This window comes from Amblyraja radiata, chromosome 3 (genome assembly GCF_010909765.2).
Source record: "Amblyraja radiata isolate CabotCenter1 chromosome 3, sAmbRad1.1.pri, whole genome shotgun sequence".
Classification (NCBI taxonomy): Eukaryota; Metazoa; Chordata; class Chondrichthyes; order Rajiformes; family Rajidae; genus Amblyraja; species Amblyraja radiata.
In genome coordinates, this window is record NC_045958.1 from 27,967,006 (window position 1) to 27,977,250 (window position 10,245).

Sequence of the window (10,245 nt, forward strand, 5' to 3'; positions counted from 1 at the left end):
CCTAATGTGAATTTCCTTCAATTCCTCCGTCACCCTAGGTCCTCTGGCCACTGGTACATCTGGGAGATTGTACATCTGGGAGATTGTTTGAATATATTTTTCTAATCAAAAATGTTAAAAATAAATGTGTTAATAATAATAATAATAAATTTTATTTATCGGCGCCTTTCCAACCCTCACGGTGTCAAGGACACCTTACAAAAATTTAGCAAGTAGAGGAAAAACATGTAAGCGGAATGAAATAAATAGTAGAGACATGACTAGTGCACAAATTAAAGACAGAATTCAATTCAAAACACAATATGAGGCAATTCAGGCACAGATGAAAAGGGAGGGGGACGTGGGGCTAAGGATAGGCAGAGGTGAAGAGATGGGTCTTGAGGCGGGACTGGAAGATGGTGAGGGACACGGAATTGCGGATCAGTTGGGGGAGGGAGTTCCAGAGCCTGGGAGCTGCCCTGGAGAAGGCTCTGTCCCCAAAACTGCGGAGGTTGGACTTGTGGATGGAGAGGAGACCGGCTGATGTGGATCTGAGGGACCGTGAGGGTTGGTAGGGGGAGAGGAGGTCAGTGAGAGGGCTTTGTAGGTGAGCACCAGGATTTTGTAGGTGATCCGGTGGGAGATGGGAAGCCAGTGAAGTTGTTTGAGGACTGGAGTGACGTGATGCCAGGATTTGGTGTGGGTGATGAGTCGGGCGGCTGCGTTCTGGACCAGTTGGAGTCGGTTGATGTAGGTGGAGCTGATGCCAAGGAGAAGTGAGTTGCAGTAGTCCAGTCGGGAGGAGATGAAGGCATGGATGAGTCTTTCAGCAGCGGGAGGTGTGACAGAGGGTCTAATTTTGGCGATGTTGCGGAGGTGAAAGAAGGAGGTTTTAGTGACATGGCGGATGTGAGGCTCAAGGGAGAGGGTGGAATCAAAGATCACGCCAAGGTTGCGGGCCTGGGGAGATGGGGAGACTGGTGCCGTCGATGGTGAGAGTGGGGTTATTGATTTTGCTGAGTGTGGATTTGGAGCCTGTGAGTAGGAATTCTGTTTTATCGCTGTTGAGTTTGAGGAAGTTATCTTGCATCCAGGTTTTTATAGCTGACAAACAGGAGTTGATATGGGAGAGGGGGGGGGGGGGGGAGGTTGTGGGTGGATTTGGTGCCGAGGTAGATCTGGGTGTCATCGGCGTAACAGTGGAAGTCTAGGTTGAAGTGGCGGAGTATCTGACCAAGGGGGAGGACGTAGATGATGAAGAGGAGGGGGCCGAGTACGGAGCCTTGGGGAACGCCTTGAGTGACTGTGGCTGTAGCAGAGATGTGGTTATGGAGAGAGATGAAGTGGGATCTGTTGGAAAGGTAGGAACAGAGCCAGCTGAGTGCAGAACCTTCAATGCCAAGGTCCCCAAATCTGGTAAGCAGGATGTTATGGTTCACTGTATCGAAGGCTGCACTCAGGTCGAGGAGGATGAGGATGTTGAGGGAACCAGTGTCAGCAGAGGTGAGGAGGTCGTTGAGGACTTTGAGGAGAGCAGTTTCTGTGCTATGGAGGGGGCGAAGCCAGATTGGAGGGGTTCAAATAGGTTATACGCAAGGAGGTGGGAATGAAGTGACGCAACGATACACTCCAGGGTTTTTGAAAGAAAGGGGAGGTTTGAGATTGGGCGGTAGTTAATGAGAGAGGAGGGATCAAGACCAGGTTTCTTTAAGATTGGTGTGACAGCAGCAGTTTTGAAAGCGGAGGGGACAATTCCTTGGGACAATGAGGAGTTGAAGAGATTAGTGAGGTAGGGGCAGAGAAAGGGGAGGCAGGACTTCAGCAGGGGAGTGGGGAGAGGGTCGACGGAGCAGGTAGTGGGTTTAGAAGAGCTGATGAGTTTGGAGATTTCAGTAGGGGTGACCAGGTCAAACTGGGAGATGAAGCAGTGTGGAGGAGGGGTAAGGAGATCAGTGGAGATGTTGAAAGGAGGGGCCTTGGTAGGTGGTGGAGTAGATGCTGGGGAGTCGAGTATAGGGGATAAAGATTGATAGATGGTGCTGATTTTATCAGCGAAAAAGTGGAGGAATGAGTTGCAGAGATCCGGAGTAGAGGTAGGGAGAGTGTTGGCTCGAGGCTTGAGGAGGTTGCCCACTGTGGAGAAGAAGGTTCTGTGGTTTAGGCAGGGGTCGGTGAATATGGAGGAGAGGTGGGCAGATTTTGCAGCAATGAGGGCATCTTTGTAGGCAGTGAGGTGGAGTTTGTAAGCTTCATGGTGGACTGTGAGAGATGATTTCTTTGTGAGTCGTTCAAGTCGGCGACCAGTCTGTTTCAGCTTACGAAGTGCAGGTGTGTACCAGGGTGAAGATGTGTTAAAAGTTACGGTTCTTGTTTTGAGGGGGGCCAGAATGTTAAGGGAGGTAGACAAGGTGAAGTTGAGATGGTTTGTGAGATCATCAGGTGAGATATGGGTTGAATCCAGGGGGAGAGTGGTGGAGAGCAGGTCAGAGAGATGGTGGGGGTCGATGGATTTTAGATTACGGAAGGTGATTTCTCGGAGGAAGCGGGGGCGAGGTGTCGGAGAAGGGATGGTGAACCGTATAAGCTTATGATCAGAGAGGGGGAAGAGGCAAGGATGGAGGACGAGTACCGGTTGATTTGTGGAGCAGACCAGGTCAAGGATGTGACCTTTGTCATGGGTGGGAAAGGTGAAGTGCTGAGTGAGAGAGAAGTTGTCAAGTAAAAAGGCGAATTCAGATGCGAGCTTGCAGGTGGGGGAGTCCATGTGAATATTTAAGTCACCAAGTAGCAGCAGACGTGGGGAGAGGGATGAGGCAAGTGCGAGGAGTTCAGTGAAGTCAGATAGGAAGGAGGGGTTTGGTTTAGGTGGCCGGTAAATAAGGATGACTGTCATGGAGGAAAGGGCTTTGAAGGCAGGGAATTCAAATGATGCTACTGGGGGGAGGGTGAGTTCAGTGATCCGAAAATTCTGGTTGAAAATAACAGCGAGGCCACCTCCATGGCGGGAGGGGCGGGGTTTGGAAATGTAATTAAATCCAGGTGGGGATGTTTGATTGAGGGAGAAGAAGACATTGGGTGGTTGCCAGGTTTCAGTGAGCAGAAGGAAGTCCAGAGTGTTGTCAAGGATTAGTTCATGGAGGGCAAGGGCTTTGTTGTTGAGCGACCTGGTGTTGAGGAGGGCAAAGTTGGCATTATGAGAGGGTGGAGGGATGGGGGCAGGCTGGAGAGATCTGAAGTTGTCCCGGTTGACAGTGCGTGCGGTCAGCTGGGATGGGGGGTGACGCGGTTGAGGGGGGGCAGAGCCTGGTAGTGAGCAGATGGATGGAATCCGGTAGGCGGCGCGACTCTCGTCAGCAGCGGCCTCTGCAGTCCGTCTGCGTTTTTATTATTTTATGTCTGTTTCTATGTAGTTTTTGTTATTTTTTGTTGGGGTATGTGTGTGGGGGGGGAGGGGGTAACTTTTAAATCTCTCCCTGCACGGGAGACCCGACCTTTTCTTTGTCGGGTCTCCGTTGTCGTTGGGGCTGCAACGAGGAGCGGCCTCCAACAGGAAGACCGGGGGCTGTGGTGCCGACTACTCACCTCACCGTCGCGGAGCTGGCCGAGTCCAGAGTGGGTGGAGTTGTGGTGGAGCGCTGCTGCGGCCCGACCCCCGGAGATTCGGAGGCTGCAACTGCAAGGTTTGGCGGGCGGCACCGGGAGCCCGCGGGTCCCTGGAGGGAGACCGCTTTTCCGGGCTCCCGCAACGGCGACTTCTCCCGCCCGAGTTGCGGGGTTGAAGAGCTCCTGGAGCGGGGCCTTACATCATCGCCCCGCGCGGCTTGGAATGGCTGCGGGACTCTGCGAGCGCCCGCCGGGGGCTCTAACATCAAGACCCGGTGTGCGACCTTGCATCACCCGGCGTGGCTTTAATGGCCACGGGACAATTCGCCATCGCCCGCCGGGGGCTTTGACTTTGACTCTGACATCGGGGGGGGGGGGGGGAGTGCAGTAGAGAGAAAAGTTTTTTTGGCCTTCCATCACAGCAATGTGATGGATGTTTATGTAAATTATGTTGTGTCTTGGGTCTATTTGTTTGTAATGTATGGCTGCAGAAACGGCATTTCATTTGGACCTCAAGGGGTCCAAATGACAATAAATTGAATTGTATTGTATTGTATTGGAATGGAATGTCCGTGGTTGAAGTAAACAAGCTTGCGCCGAGAGCCTCTGTGGATGAAACAGGGTCGACGTAGAAGTCTAAGCTGTTTAATGACTTGGATGCAGGATGGGATGTAGTTGTTGAAGAGACCAATCAGTTGCAGAGTTGAATATTTGAGCATGATGAGGAGCCCGAGCAGCTGCAGGAAGCAGCAGAGAGGTTGTCTCTGAGGGTGAGGGTGCAGAGAGGTGTCCAGCAGTGAGGGTGCAGAGAGGTGTCCAGCGGTGCAGGTGGAGAGAGTATCCAGCGGTGAGGGAGCAGAGAGGTTGTCCAGCAGAGCGGGTGCAGCGAGGTGTCCAGCATTGAGGGAGCAGATAGGTTGTCCAGCAGAGCAGGTGTAGAGGTAGTCCAGCGATGAGGGTGCAGAGAGTATCCAGCAGTGCAGGTGCAGAGAGGTTGTCCAGCGGTGCGGGTGCAGAGAGGATCCAGCGTCACTGGTGCAGGGAGGTGTCCAGCGTCGATGGTGCACAGGCACAGGCAGGTAACAGACAGACAGGTAGGTAACAGACAGGTAACAAAAGAGAGGGGGGGGGGAACGGCGGGCGGAGAAGCGGCGAACAATTAACGCCAGCGTCCTCTCCGGGCAGCGTGCAGGGTTCTAGCGGTTCTAGCGGCTAGCAATATAGGCCGCAGGGCGACAATCGTTCCACGGCCGAAAACGGCCAAAAAACGCCACAGACCACCGCAACCGGAGCGACCCTCCAGTGGTCCCTCGTCAGGTGGTAGGTCCTGGCTTCGTCCGGGATGGAAATTTACCGCAGTCGGCAATTGAAGCAATTGAAGCCGACTCGCTGTAAGGGACCGTTGTCAATTTGAATCTGCCGCCGCCGCCGCCATTTTAATGGTGACTTCACTTCATTTCAATGGTGTTCACTTCATTTGAATCTACTTGGACTGTTTACATGTTTCTCTAACTAACAAAATCAAAAAACAATATCTTTGAAAATTTGGCGATGTCTTGACAACAAGCGTTATGGGGATAGGGTTTCCTTAGCTTATGCCATTGTCGTAGCTCATGGGCCACTCTATCCCTCAGGACCAAACTAACCAGGCCTGCAAGGACCAGATCTGGCCTTTTATAATTTATAATTTTAATCATTGAGTAATCTGATTGGTACATGGTCCAAGCAGCAGCTGGCTTACCCTTATGATATGTGAAATCTTAGCACCTTTGGCAATGTGCTGGTACCCCAGGGAAATGTCAGTCAGGTAATGATATTTAGAATATATTTGCTTGCTGAAAATTAAGCTGGTATTTTTTTCCATTAAGATCTTTAGGAGCACTTTCCTTTGCTGATTCTTCTCCGGGATAGCAATCAATCTTTTAGTTTAGTTTATTGTCACGTGTACCAAAGTACAGTGAAAAGCTTTTGTTGCGTGATAACTAGTCTGCGGAAAGACAATACATGATTACAATCGAGCTATTCACAGTGTACAGACCACGATTGAATGGTGGAGTAGACTTGATGGGTTGAGTGGCCTAATTCTGCTCCTAGAACTCATGAACATGATACAGCAATAACGTTTAGTGCAAGATAAAGCCAGTAAAGCCCGATCAGTCTGAACAAGGGTCACGACCCGAAACGTTACCCATTCCTTCTCTCCAGAGATGCTGCCTGTTCTGCTGAGTTACTCCAGCATTTTGTGTCTACCTTTGTGTAAAGCCCGATCATAGATCTCCAATGATCGAGGGTCTCCAATGAGGTAGATAGTAGTTCAGGACTGCTCTCCAATTGTAATAGGATGGTTCAGTTTCCTGTTCCTGAATCTGGAGGTGTGAGTTTTCCCACTTCTATACCTTTTGCCCGATGTGAGAGGGGAATAAAGGGAATGGGCAGTGTCCTTGATCATGCTGCTGGCCTTGATGAGGCAGCATGAGGTATATATATATATGGAAGAGAAGTTGGTTTGTGTGATAGTCTGTGCTATGTCCACAAGTTTAATATGCATTGAAGCTGGTCATGATTATGACCTTGTTTCTTCAAAGCTCATCTGAGCTAATTTGTTATAATTATTAATAGATTTTAATTTTGATCTCATTGGAATTTAGCATTGTTAGTACAAAGGTTAACAGTAACGTTTATCTTATGAGACAATAAGGCTGCCATCAGGGATGGATGATGGAAGACTTTCATTACATGACTTTCATTACATGAAGATAGACACAAAATGCTGGGGTAACCCAGCAGGACAGGCAGCATCGACAGGCAGCAGGACAGACAGGCAGGCAGATAGTGGGAAATTTTGATTCCGCTGTGTGGGGATGTCTGTGTTAAAGTCTATCGTGTTCTGTGCTCTTTATTATTCGTATGGCTGTATGGTGACAACACATTTCACTGTACCAATTGGTACATGTGACAAATATATGTATCTTGTATCTCTGGAGAAGATGAATGGGTGACGTTTTGGGTTACATGAACTTGTGTTGTATTTCAAAGCAAAGTGAACCCTAAAGTCTCTACATTCTTCTGAAATCTCCCCTTCCTTTTACCCAACACACTAGACTCCTAATGTCAGAATCATTACAAAACAAGGATTCCAGCAAAACAAAAGGAAAATTTGGGATTCTGAATCGGCTAATTATTGTTAATAAAGCAGATACTAGAAAGGCCAGTTGAATTTCTAGTAGATAAATACATTGGGCCAGATTGGAAGAAGCAATTATAGAGGATCTTTTATAATCTTCAAACCATATACAGATTCATTGATGGTGTATAAAGACAAAAACATGCAAATTTAAGAAACGTTTAATAGTAAGATTAAACGAGAACTTACCAGTTTGAAGTTTGATCGTTATTTTATGAGGAGTAACGTTGAGGGATTACGTGAAGAACCCCGCCAGGACACATGCGTGTCATTCTTCAAAGCAGCGGTGTGAAATCACAGATAACTGTAATGACTAAACATAGTAAGATTAGAGAAGAGATACCAGTTGAGTATATGATCAAGGGTGGGAGCGGAGGGCACGTAATCCCTCAACGTTACTCCATATAAAATAACGATCAAACTTCAAACTGGTAAGTTCTCGTTTATCTTACTATTTTACTTCGGAGTCACGTGAGTGACTACGTGAAGATTTTAAAGCTCTGATTTCATGCGTTGGAAACGAGTCCATGCATCACATCTGCCTTGATTATGGGGAGAATAGTGTTAACATCATTAGACATCAATACGATATTGAAAACCCAACGATAAATATATTAACACCAAATTATAGCCCCTATTTATGGGGTAAATTATATTACAGAACTTAAAATTGTTTCTGCAAATGTTCCAGGTTCAATGACTGGTTTGATATAAAATCGTTGGAAAGTTTTCTCCGTTGACCATCCTGCTGTCTTGAGGATTTGGTCCATAGGAACATCCAACTTCATAGCTGCCGATGTAGCTGCAGCCCTGGTGGAGTGAGATTTAAAAATGCTAGTGTCTACTCCAGCCTTTATTAGGACCTGTTTTAGCCATCTAGAGATGGTCTGGACTGTCACTGTTTTAAGTGGCTGTTTGTAGCTGATTAAAAGTGACAATTCTTTCCCTCTGATGATCTTAGTATACTCCATATATAATAGTAAGTGTGTTACAATACAGAGACGATCATCTGTCGGGTCGGCCCTGAATTCTGTTTTTAGGCCTGTTGACCCCTGTCTGTTTGTTTGACTAATTCATTGATGTGAAAAGTTAAATTTCCAGATGAAATAGTCATGTTGTCCAGCCTTAGTTTCTGTAGTGACTGGACCCTATGTGCCGTGACCAAGGCCATCAGCATGACTGTTTTCATAGTCAGTTTCTGTAGGGACAGAGCTGTAGCTGGAGACCAGTTTCTTAACATGGTCAGTACAATGCTCACATCCCATATTTGGGAGTACCTGGTTCTTGGGGGATTAACATTAAAAATGCCCCTCATGAGTTTGGTTACCAGGGTGTGTCCCAACAGAATGCCGCTCTGTTCCTTGCCACAGGTATGTTGACAGAGCACTTCTGACGCAGTTGATGGCACTATGACTGAGCCTCTCATCGTAATGGAGGCTTGCCAGGAATTCCAGAACAGACGGGATGTTCATAGATCTGTGGGTGATGTTTATTGTTGTGGCAGTACTTCCCATTTCTTGATGACACCAAGTACTGTTTTTTGGTGGACTGTCTGTGGGCCGCTGAAATAATATCCACTGTTCGGTCCGTCAGTCCCAGGTGTAGTAGAGGTGCTTTCAAACTCTACAAATTAATAGGTTTATATAATTATGACATGGGTAACTTCCCCTTGTTGCGGGATGAACCAGTAAATTAGGTCTATGATGGATGGTGATGCATGGTTCTAATACCATGTCGAGTATCACCGGGACCCATGGTTGAGTAGGCCAATCGGGTACTATCAAAATACCAGACGCGGAGTCTTGCTGTATATTCCTAAATACCCGACTGATGAGGCAGAAAGGAGGGAATGCATAAATAAACACTCCCCCAATGCAGCGAAAATGCATCTGTTGCCACTGCCCCAGGTTCTGGTTCCCATGAACATAATTTGATAGCTGGTGTGAGCCTGGATGCGAATAGGTCGATATCTGGTGTTCCATACCGTGCTGTAATTTCAGCAAATACATTTTTATCCATTTCAGTGTTTTCATTGAATTTGCGTGACCTGTTGTCTGCCACTAAATTTAGTTTACCTGATAAGTAGGTAGCTGATATCCAAATATCTCTCTCTGGATACACTATTGCCAAATTGTGTTGGCCAGATTGTCACATAATGTCGATTTGTTTCCACCCATATGGGTGATATATGCTACCACGGTGGTGTTGTCAATTTGTAGTCTAACACGCTGGTGATATAACCCAGAACAATATGACTTAAGGCCATGGAATGCACTTAACATTCCCAGGTAGTTTATGCACAGTGTTTGTAATAATGATGCCTCCTGTGCATTCCATCTCCCCCACAGCTGGAGATGGAATTGGTAGCACCCCATCCAAGTGCGCTGGCGTCAGTTTGTAGTTCCATAGACGGGTAGCTGATAATGTTTGGATTGGAACAATGCCTAATGTTATCTTTCCACCATTTTAGTTCCATTATTATATTGTATTGTATTGTATTTTAATGACCACACAGCCAGGCTGGTGGAATTTGTTATCAGTACAGCTCGGTACAGGTTCCAACATTTCATCAAACATTAAACATATAACATAGATATACATACAGACAGACACATTACATGATACATAAGGGCCATGCTTATTCTTATTCCTCACCGTACAGAGTTTAAAATGTTAATTGCAGTGGGAATGAAACTGTTTTTGAAGCGGTTTGTTTTGGAGGCAATTGTCCTGTAACGCCTCCCAGAGGGCAGTAGCTGAAAGGCATAGTGTGCAGGGTGAGTGGGATCAGAAATGATCTTGCGGGCTCTGTGTAGTGTCCGTTTGTGGTAAAGTGATTCAAGGGATGGTAGGGGTAAGCCAATAATTTTGGATGCTCTATTGATGATGCGCTGTAATTTCTTCCGGGAGAGTGAGTCGAGGCTGCCGAACCAGACTGTGATGGATGAAGTGAGGATGCTTTCGATGATGGCTGTATAGAAGCTGTATGGCCTCTGTTGGTAGCTTCATTGGTCTGTCAAAATGACCACCATAATTTTTGAGTGCTCGTATTTTAGCCCTCTGTAATTTTTGATAATGTAAAGGTCCGATTTGTGTGGCTGGAAACGCAGCCACTATAATGCCAATTATTCTTGCTACCAGTCTGATGGATGGTTTTGTGATGTCAATGATTTTGCTGCAAGCCTTCATGAAGGCTGTAACCTTTTCTTTCGGCAAAGTCACTGACATGTGAACTGAGTTAAGGGTGAACCCCAGATGATCCATTGTGTTAAATAACATCTGTGGTCACCTCTAATGGGTACTGTATAGTAAGCATCTTTTAAAACGATGCTTGCCATGTAGTAACCTAGGAAATCAATTGCTTAGTAGTAACAAAGGTTTCCATCTAGTAATGAATATATAGTACGAAAGTATTCAAATTAGTCAAATCTATGATGATGCGGCAACCACCATCTTGTTTATGATAAAGATTTTGGACT